This window comes from Microtus ochrogaster, chromosome 2 (assembly GCF_000317375.1).
Source record: "Microtus ochrogaster isolate Prairie Vole_2 chromosome 2, MicOch1.0, whole genome shotgun sequence".
Taxonomy (NCBI): Eukaryota; Metazoa; Chordata; class Mammalia; order Rodentia; family Cricetidae; genus Microtus; species Microtus ochrogaster.
Window position 1 is genome coordinate 38,508,336 of NC_022010.1, and position 7,861 is coordinate 38,516,196.

General features: G+C 46.0%; 1 protein-coding gene across 3 annotated transcripts in view; it reads left to right on the plus strand.

The window, feature by feature from the left end:
- The first annotated feature begins 721 nt into the window (after positions 1 to 721).
- Positions 722 to 7,861, plus strand: part of Hrasls (HRAS like suppressor) — a 21,044-nt gene continuing 13,904 nt past the window's right edge. Inside the window, exon 1 of one of the 3 annotated variants that reach the window (XM_005344788.2) lies at positions 722 to 869. The gene's annotated coding sequence lies outside the window, so the exon portion shown is untranslated. Of the gene's footprint in view, positions 870 to 1,316; positions 1,434 to 1,656; positions 1,910 to 7,861 lie in introns of those variants that run through there. The other 2 variants (XM_005344787.2, XM_005344789.3) reach the window with 2 other exon arrangements.

Sequence of the window (7,861 nt, forward strand, 5' to 3'; positions counted from 1 at the left end):
AGGAGGTTGGATGATTAAGTGTCCGATTAGAGAAAACAGATTAACCTGGCAAACGTCATAAATTTAGCTCATAAGCAGGATGGCTTTATAAATGCGCACGCTAACTCTCCTGTATAAAATCTTACACCGCCTCCTTCTGTGATGGCTCAATTGGAATGGCTAAGGAAGAGATCCCAAAGGGCATATCTGATTCAGTTCATAACTAAAATGGAGCCTAGGAAGAAAAACACTAACTCACGAAGCGCACACCTACTGTCTCTCACAGACTCTCATTTTCCCTGTCGCCACTTGAAGGTCCCAAATGCTTCTTTAAGGATGAGTTTCTATGCACTCTGTTTAGAAGGTGTCACAGCTAACCCTGAGCAGCAGGTCCAGGAGACTGACCCACAGCCATCTAAACAGAACCTGATCCCTTAATGACCCAGCAGCTGACTACTAGATAGTTCTCCCATGTGACCAACATGGAGGCCAGCAGCTAATAAGCTTTGCATTTTTGGGGGTGTCTTTGGGTTGAAGTTCTGTGTATACCAGTGCACAAATCTCGGCTATGCCTCGTTTTAAGCAAAGTCCTGTGCAGCTGTCAGAAAAGCTCAGAGAGCAGTCTGCCCCTCCCCTCTTGGCTGGAGTTTCCCTTCAGTCTTTTAAGCCAGCACGGGGGAGGGGAGGGAGATCCTTGTCATCCACAGGTATATTTTTAGCCTCATTGGCTGTTTTTCTTGAAGTCTGGTCCTGCCTGCTCTGCCTGGCCTAGAAAGGCAGAAGTCAAGCTGAGTAAGGGACCTCTTCTGTTGAGATCCAGGACATCTTCAGGGCAGAAGAAGATGCCTCTTGTCCTTAAGGAAGGCCAGTCCCATCCCATCCCAAGCCAGGTAATTTCCCACTTGGGAAAGCAGTACCCAAGGTCTAGGGGATGAGGACCCCCTTTTCCCCTTTCTCCTTCTCTGCTCACAATGAAGTTGCTTTTGGCATGTGGGTAGGGTCATGGCTAGCCTGTCCTTGCTGGTCTCTGGTCTCAAGGTCAGTTCAAGTAAGACTGCTTTGGGTGTATCCATGCAGGTGTGTATGAGTCACGGATATTCCTACAGTAACCCACTCTTTGTTGAGTCACAGATCTAGACATTTCTTTAGGATGCAGGCAGAGAGGACAAACCTTTGGCCCAAAAGGAATCCTCGTCCAGCTCTGTCCCTGTATCCCTTGTATCCATAATGACTAGACCCAAACATTTCCGGGCTTCACACAACATATCACCCTTAAAACTGTAACACCCAGCAAGGCCAGAGCTTGATAGCACAAAAGTTTGTCACAGGAAGGTCCTGGTTGCTGAGAGGCTGAAACCAAGCAGGCACCAGGCTGGGGCTGAGCTGTGAGCAGGTTTGTGTGTCTGCTCCAGCTGGCTTGGAGGGCCCACCGTGTTTGGCAGGCGGGCATCGAGGTAGGAGCAGGTGGGGGTGAGGGGACGACTAGCAGACGAGATTGGCAGCCCAGAGCCCCAGTGTATGCCAAGGATTTTGAGAGTCCGGGCCTGTGGTATACACGGAGGATCTGGGGATTTCTGGCCTGCGGTGTGCACGGAAAATCCGGGGATCCCAGACTTGTGTGCTGTGCAGGGGATCTGGGAAGGGCCCAGGATTGGGGCAAGCGCGGAAGCACTGGGAGTCTAGGACCCGCGGTGCAATGCTGGAGCCCAGCAGGCGCGCGCCAGGAACCCGCGGAGGGAGCAGGGGTTGGCGCGGGCGCTGGCGTTGACGCTGCGGGAGGGCGACTGTGGCCTAGGCGGTGGCCTTGGCCTCGGGAGGTGCGGATGAAGTCGCCCAGGGGCTGCTAGTGGCTCCGCAGCGAGGCCTGGGAGAGCCCAGGAAGCCCGCCGCTGCCTCCAGGGCCACAACACAAGCCAGCTTGAGCAGGGAGGTGCGTTGGGGGAGGGGAGGGAGGCGCTCTAGGCGCTAAGCAACCTTGTTTAGACCCTAGATCCCTAGGAAAGTTCAGAGGGGAGAGAGCACCTGACGTCAGGCATCCAGTCTCTGCTTTTTATAAATGGGAAGCAGGGGGATAAAAGAGACCTGCTTCCAAGTCGGGAAAACTGTTGAGAGGCAGAACAGAAATTGAAAACTCAAACCGCTCGGCAGGACCGATTTCTCAGCTCTCTTCTCACCTCGGTAGTGACGACAAATAGGTCACAGTATTGTCTTAGGTCTTGGAACCGTCGGTGATATTATTCTTTGGCATTTAGTACTATGATTATAACTCAGGTTCTGGAAAAACGTGAATAGGTCTCGAGTTCTCGGTTCCTTTTTTCGTTTACTAGGCGGGTATTTGTGCCGGGCACTGTTCTAGAAACTGAACCTCTAGAGATAAACAAGAATCAGCCCTCAGTAAAGGAAAGCAGAGAAGGTCCCCAGACACCAGTTACAAAGGCAGGTTCAGGAAGGGGATGGATGAGGAGGAAAAAATAGAGTGTACCAGGGAAATTCAGGAGGTATCATTATGGCACGCTGAGAGATGATGGGGGCAGGGGAAGGCCTCAGAAGATGCATCCTGACTGGATCTAGTTAAAGGGAAGAGGCCAAGATTACTATGGAGGCAGCACTAGGGAGCCTAGGAAGATTCAAAGCCCAGTGTGGCTGTGCTATGCCTGAAGAATGGTTTGGGATGAATCTGTCTCCAAATGAAACTTGCCAGGTGCAGGTTAAATGCTGGTTTAAGGATCCATGCTTCCCCAAGGTCTGAGTGTAAGGCATTCTAGACACACCTCTTCACAGAAGCCTCCCAGTGTGGCGCTGCTGTGGATGGAACTGGGAAACCATCCGAATCGAACTGGGAAACTCTTGGAAGTCAGTGGAAAGGTAGTGATGGCGTTTCCCACTTCGGTAACATTCTTGGAAGTAGACAGTAAAAAGTTCTCTTGGGGATCCATCCTACAACACAGACAGCCTTGCAGACATCTGAGCAGCACTTGTGAAATGTCCCTATACCCGTCTCTGCACAGGGCACTTTTTTTTTTTTTGATGTGTCCCCAGGTATATCTGACATTGTGCACTAAATAGAGCAGCCCGTTTTCGTAATTGAAAACTAAATCCCTTGTCCAAGATTGAGTGCCTATGTTCAAGTCAGTCTTCATTATACACCCCATGGTTCTGTTCAAGGGAGCTGTTGAGTAAATCTTCATAGCCCCTTGCCTAAGGTCTGATCCTGGAAACCACAGAGATGGTTAGCATCACCTGGAAAGGCTTCCAGGGCAGAAGAGACAAAGGGACTCCCAGCAAGGCTCCCTTGGTTCATATGTCTTTGTGCTTTTGAACCTTCTCCCTGCAATGAACCTCTGAGAGGTAGGAAAGTTGCAGTAATTTTTTTTTAGCAACATTTCCTCTGATTAATTATTAATTATATTCGATGGTGTAAAAGAGCATGAAATTGGCATAGGAAAATAGAATTGAAATTAAATTTCAGAGTTGTCACACCCTGCCTGCGTGACTTCAGGCCTGGCATGAACTCAGCTGGTCTCCCGAACACTGTCACCATCCCAGTCCTTCGGCAGCCATCTGATAGACCCACCGCTTTCCCTCACGTCATTTCCTTAAACCCCAAGAACCACCATTTATCCCCTAAGTTTTAAACGTTGTCATTTCAAGAACATTACAGAGTGGACACAAAGAATGCAACCTTCTGATATTGCTTTGTATTTTTAATTTTTATTTTTTTCCACTCGGCATAAGTCTCTGGAGGTTAATTCAGGTTTTGTTGACACGTATTAGTTGTATATATTAAAAGTATTATATTTCTATATATGTGTAGAGTATACACCAGTTAAGGTCAGCCACTTCCTCCAGTACCAGTGAATTCCGATCATTACTCTGCTTTCAAATAGACTTTTCAAGCATCAGCATGAAAAAGAATATGCAGAACTTGCCTTTTTTATGTCTGGCTTATTTCATTTATTTTTTTTCTTGGACTGTGTTTTTGAAATCCCTTATGACAGCCCTTCCTTGCCAAACATATAGTTTACAGATATCGTCTTCATGCTGTGGGCTGTCTTTCCATGCCGTTGCATGCTTAACTTAGTGTTTGCAAAGGTTTAGTTCTGTGTAATCTCACTTGTCTATTTTTGTTGTTTCCTATGCTTCGGGCAGTCCCATCCAGAAAATCATTAGCCATGTTTACATCTTGAATTAACTCCTATGTTTTCTTATATGACTTCTAGAGTTTCTGGTTTGCTATTAGGTCTTCAACCTACTTTGAGTTGATTTTTAGATAAACCTCCTATACATGAATGTGAGATTTAGGGATGCTCTCAGAAATTATTTCACTGGACAGATTTTCAATGCCTTTACTTTTAATCTTTTCTGGTATTCCATCTGATATATAGATGATACAGATAGACAGAGACAGATATAGATATAGATAGATAGCCTTCAAATTCACATACTATTTCTTCCACCATGTCTAGTCAGTTGTTGAGGCTTTCAAGGGTTATATATTTTATTTGATTCATTGGCTTCCTTTTTTCCAACGTTTCTGTCTGGTTCTCCCTGAAGAATTCTCATTTATATCCTAAGTTGTCTGCCTAATTTCATTTAGCTGTTAATCTGTATTATTCAGGATCTCGTTTTGATTATCTTATAATCATTCTTTGAGATTCCATCCACTTTAATTTCTTAGGAATCTGTTGCTAGAGAATTACCACATTCTTTAGGAGATATTGTATTACCCCCTTTTCATATTTTTGTGCTTCTACATTGAGATTTGCGCATTTGCTGGGTCAGATGCCTCTACCACCTTTCAGGGGTGACTTTGGTTAGTGGCTTTCTTCTGAAGTTGTGTCCTGGAGTGTCGGTTTGTTCTGCAGCGTTGACTTCGATTCTAGCTGATTTGATTAGAGTATTGTGGTGTAGTTTCACGATAACTTCCATGACTATGGCTTAAGAGTTTAGGTACGATACAGAGTGCAGCAGAGTCTTTGACCCATTCTCCCTATGTGCCCTGAGGGCGGAGATACTTTGGCCGTTCTGAGGGGTGTAGCATGATAGCAGAGGCCAGGGCACAGTCTGTGTAGATCTACTTCTACTATTTTATGGGTGGCCCCATCAGGTGTTGATGTTTCCATACAACTATTGATCTTCTGCCACTGGCAAAAGCCAGGATTCTTACAGTGGGGCCCATTGGACTCCATCCATGTGGAGTGCTCCTGCCCAGTCTGAATAGGATTAAAGTCAGAATTGACCAGATGGCAGCCAGACAGAGTGGGGTAGTAAGAACTCCAATGTTTCTCTCTGCTGCTTCAATTACTTTCCCTGCCAATAAGTGAGATGAGGGGCAGAGTTGAGCCACATTTCTCTCAGGAGGTTCTATTTGACTGTGTATGACTGAGGCAGGAAGGACCTGGACCTACGGGATTTCCCAGGCCCCTGTATGCTTGAGAATCATGGAGATTCACTCCCCACATTATTCGTAAGAGGTGCATGAATACAAGTCTTGGGGAAAGGGCTTTAGGTACTGTGTGACATCTCCCTTCAATCCTGACACTGGCCCTCGTCCATACATGGCTAACTATATCCTCAGAGAACAAATATGCTGGTCTCCGGGTGTTCAAAGGCAGCACCTTTCAATCTCCTCTGGTTATGGCTCCCAACCTGTACAGAGCAGGGTGAGCATCCAGCAGGTTTAGCCACAGTTCCCCTGCTATGCTATGTTGGGTTCAAGGGGCAGCTATCTGCCAAGCCAGTGCTGGGGAGTGGTTGTGTAATACAGGAGAAGAAAGTGTGCAGGAGTGTTTCAGTTCCTGAAAACATCAGCTCACTTTTCAAGATAGGTGGTGGCTAGCCTACCCTGGGCCTTCCTTAGGGCCATGTGAGATCCATTTCCAAAGCCAGGATTCTGTGCAGCACTTGGGCTATTAATCTAAATGGGCTGCAAACTGATCATTTGATAGCTAGGATTATCAGCCTGCACATGGATGGAACCTCCTAGAACACTGTCTTTTACATCACTCCTCCAAAAGGAACACTCCCTTACCCATTCTGTGGAGTTGGGGTGGCAGATGCTGGGGTATTTTGTTCCTCTTACTGTTGTTGATGTTTTACTCTCTTGGGTTTTTTGGCTTTTTGGGGGGAGGGGGCACCACCCAGTTCCCAAATAAATCACTCACATGGAGGCCTATTCTTAGTTATGAATGCCTGACTTTAGCTCGGCTTGTTTCTAGTCAGATTTTCTTAAATTATCCCAACCACCTTTAGTCTCTGGGCTTTCATCTTTCTCTGTTTCTGTATACCTTTCTTTACTTCTTTCTCCAGGGCTTGCTGTCTGGCCTCGGGTGTCCTCCTCCCCTTGTTCTCTTCCTTTTCGTCTCCCTTGTTTTCCCTCTTATTTATCCTCTCTGCCTGCCAACCCTGCCTAGCCTCGCACTTGCTTTGCTATTGGCCATTCAGCGCTTTATTAGACTATTATGGGATGTTTTTGGACAGGTAAAGAATCACAACCTCACAGAGTTAAACAAAAGCAACTCACCTTCAAATGATATCCCCTATCATCTTACTATGGCCCCACGTGTCTGAATTGTACTAGACTGCAGCCTCTGTCCTGAGGGTTCCCAGTACTCTCTGGTAGCCGTTGGCCTCCCAGTGCAGTTCTGCATGGGTTGCTCAGGTTGTTCTTTGTGAAAGGTGGGGTGAATACTGGGCATTTCCTCTGATTTATTTTATAAAACTTTTAAAAATACTTATTAATTTACTTTTTAAATTTATGCCTCTCTCTCTCTCTCTCTCTCTCTCTCTCTCTCTCTCTCTCTGTGTGTGTGTGTGTGTGTGTGTGTGTACCTGTGTGACTGTATGGGCCTATGACGATGCCCTGGGACTGAAGTCACAGTGAGCTGCCTGATGCATGTTCTGGGAACCAAACCCAGGTCTTTTTCAGAGCATCAAGTGCTCTTAACCAAAGCCATTTCTCCAGCCCCACGTAGTAAGCATTTTTATTCAGCCATCTTGAATGTTGGTTGCCATTCACCCACTGAAGGTCAGCGGAGCTGTTTGAAGCTATTAGGAATAAAGCCACTGTAAATATTTGCATACTAGTTTTTGATCAACATAAGTCTTCTTTGACTTCGTCCCTTGAGGTAGATGCTTAAATATAAAATTGCTGGATCATATCTTGGTAACAAGGTAAAAATGTAAAGACACGGGCAATCTGTTTCCAGTGTCCCTGGATCATTTTGTCTTCCCCCTGGCAATGAACCACTGAGCCAGTGGCTCCTCGTCTTTGCCAGAGTTCGACATTACCTCTCTCTTCCATTTGAGCTGTGCTGGGGGACATGGAGTAACGCTCCATTGTAGCTGTAATGTACATTTCTCTGATGGCTAGTGATGAATATGGCTTGTTTAAAGTCTCTTTAATTTCTGAAATATGAAAGGTGCCTTCTTTTCTTCTGCTTACATCCTAATTGAACTGTTTGCCTTTACACTGTTGAATTTTGAGAAATTTGTTTGTTCATTTATTACTCTTAATTATGTGTGTGAAGAGGTGGGGATGGGTTTATGCCCCTGAGTGCACTGCCCACAGAGGCCAGAAGAGGGCATCAGATAACCTGGAGCTGGGGTTACAGGCGGTTCTGAGGCATCTGATGAGGATATTAGGAACTGAACTCAGGCTTCTCCAAGCAGCCCTTTCTCTGAAACCACTGAGCCACCTCTCCAGCTGCATCCTGGGAGGTCTACATGTGTTCCTGATGCTGTCTTCACTTTTTGCACTGTGAATATTTTTAATTTTGAGGATAAACAGTTTATTGAGTTTTCCTTCTATGGATCATACTTTTGAGAGTAAATATAAGTACTCTACCAGCTTTTAACACCAAGGCTTTTTTTCCATGTATGT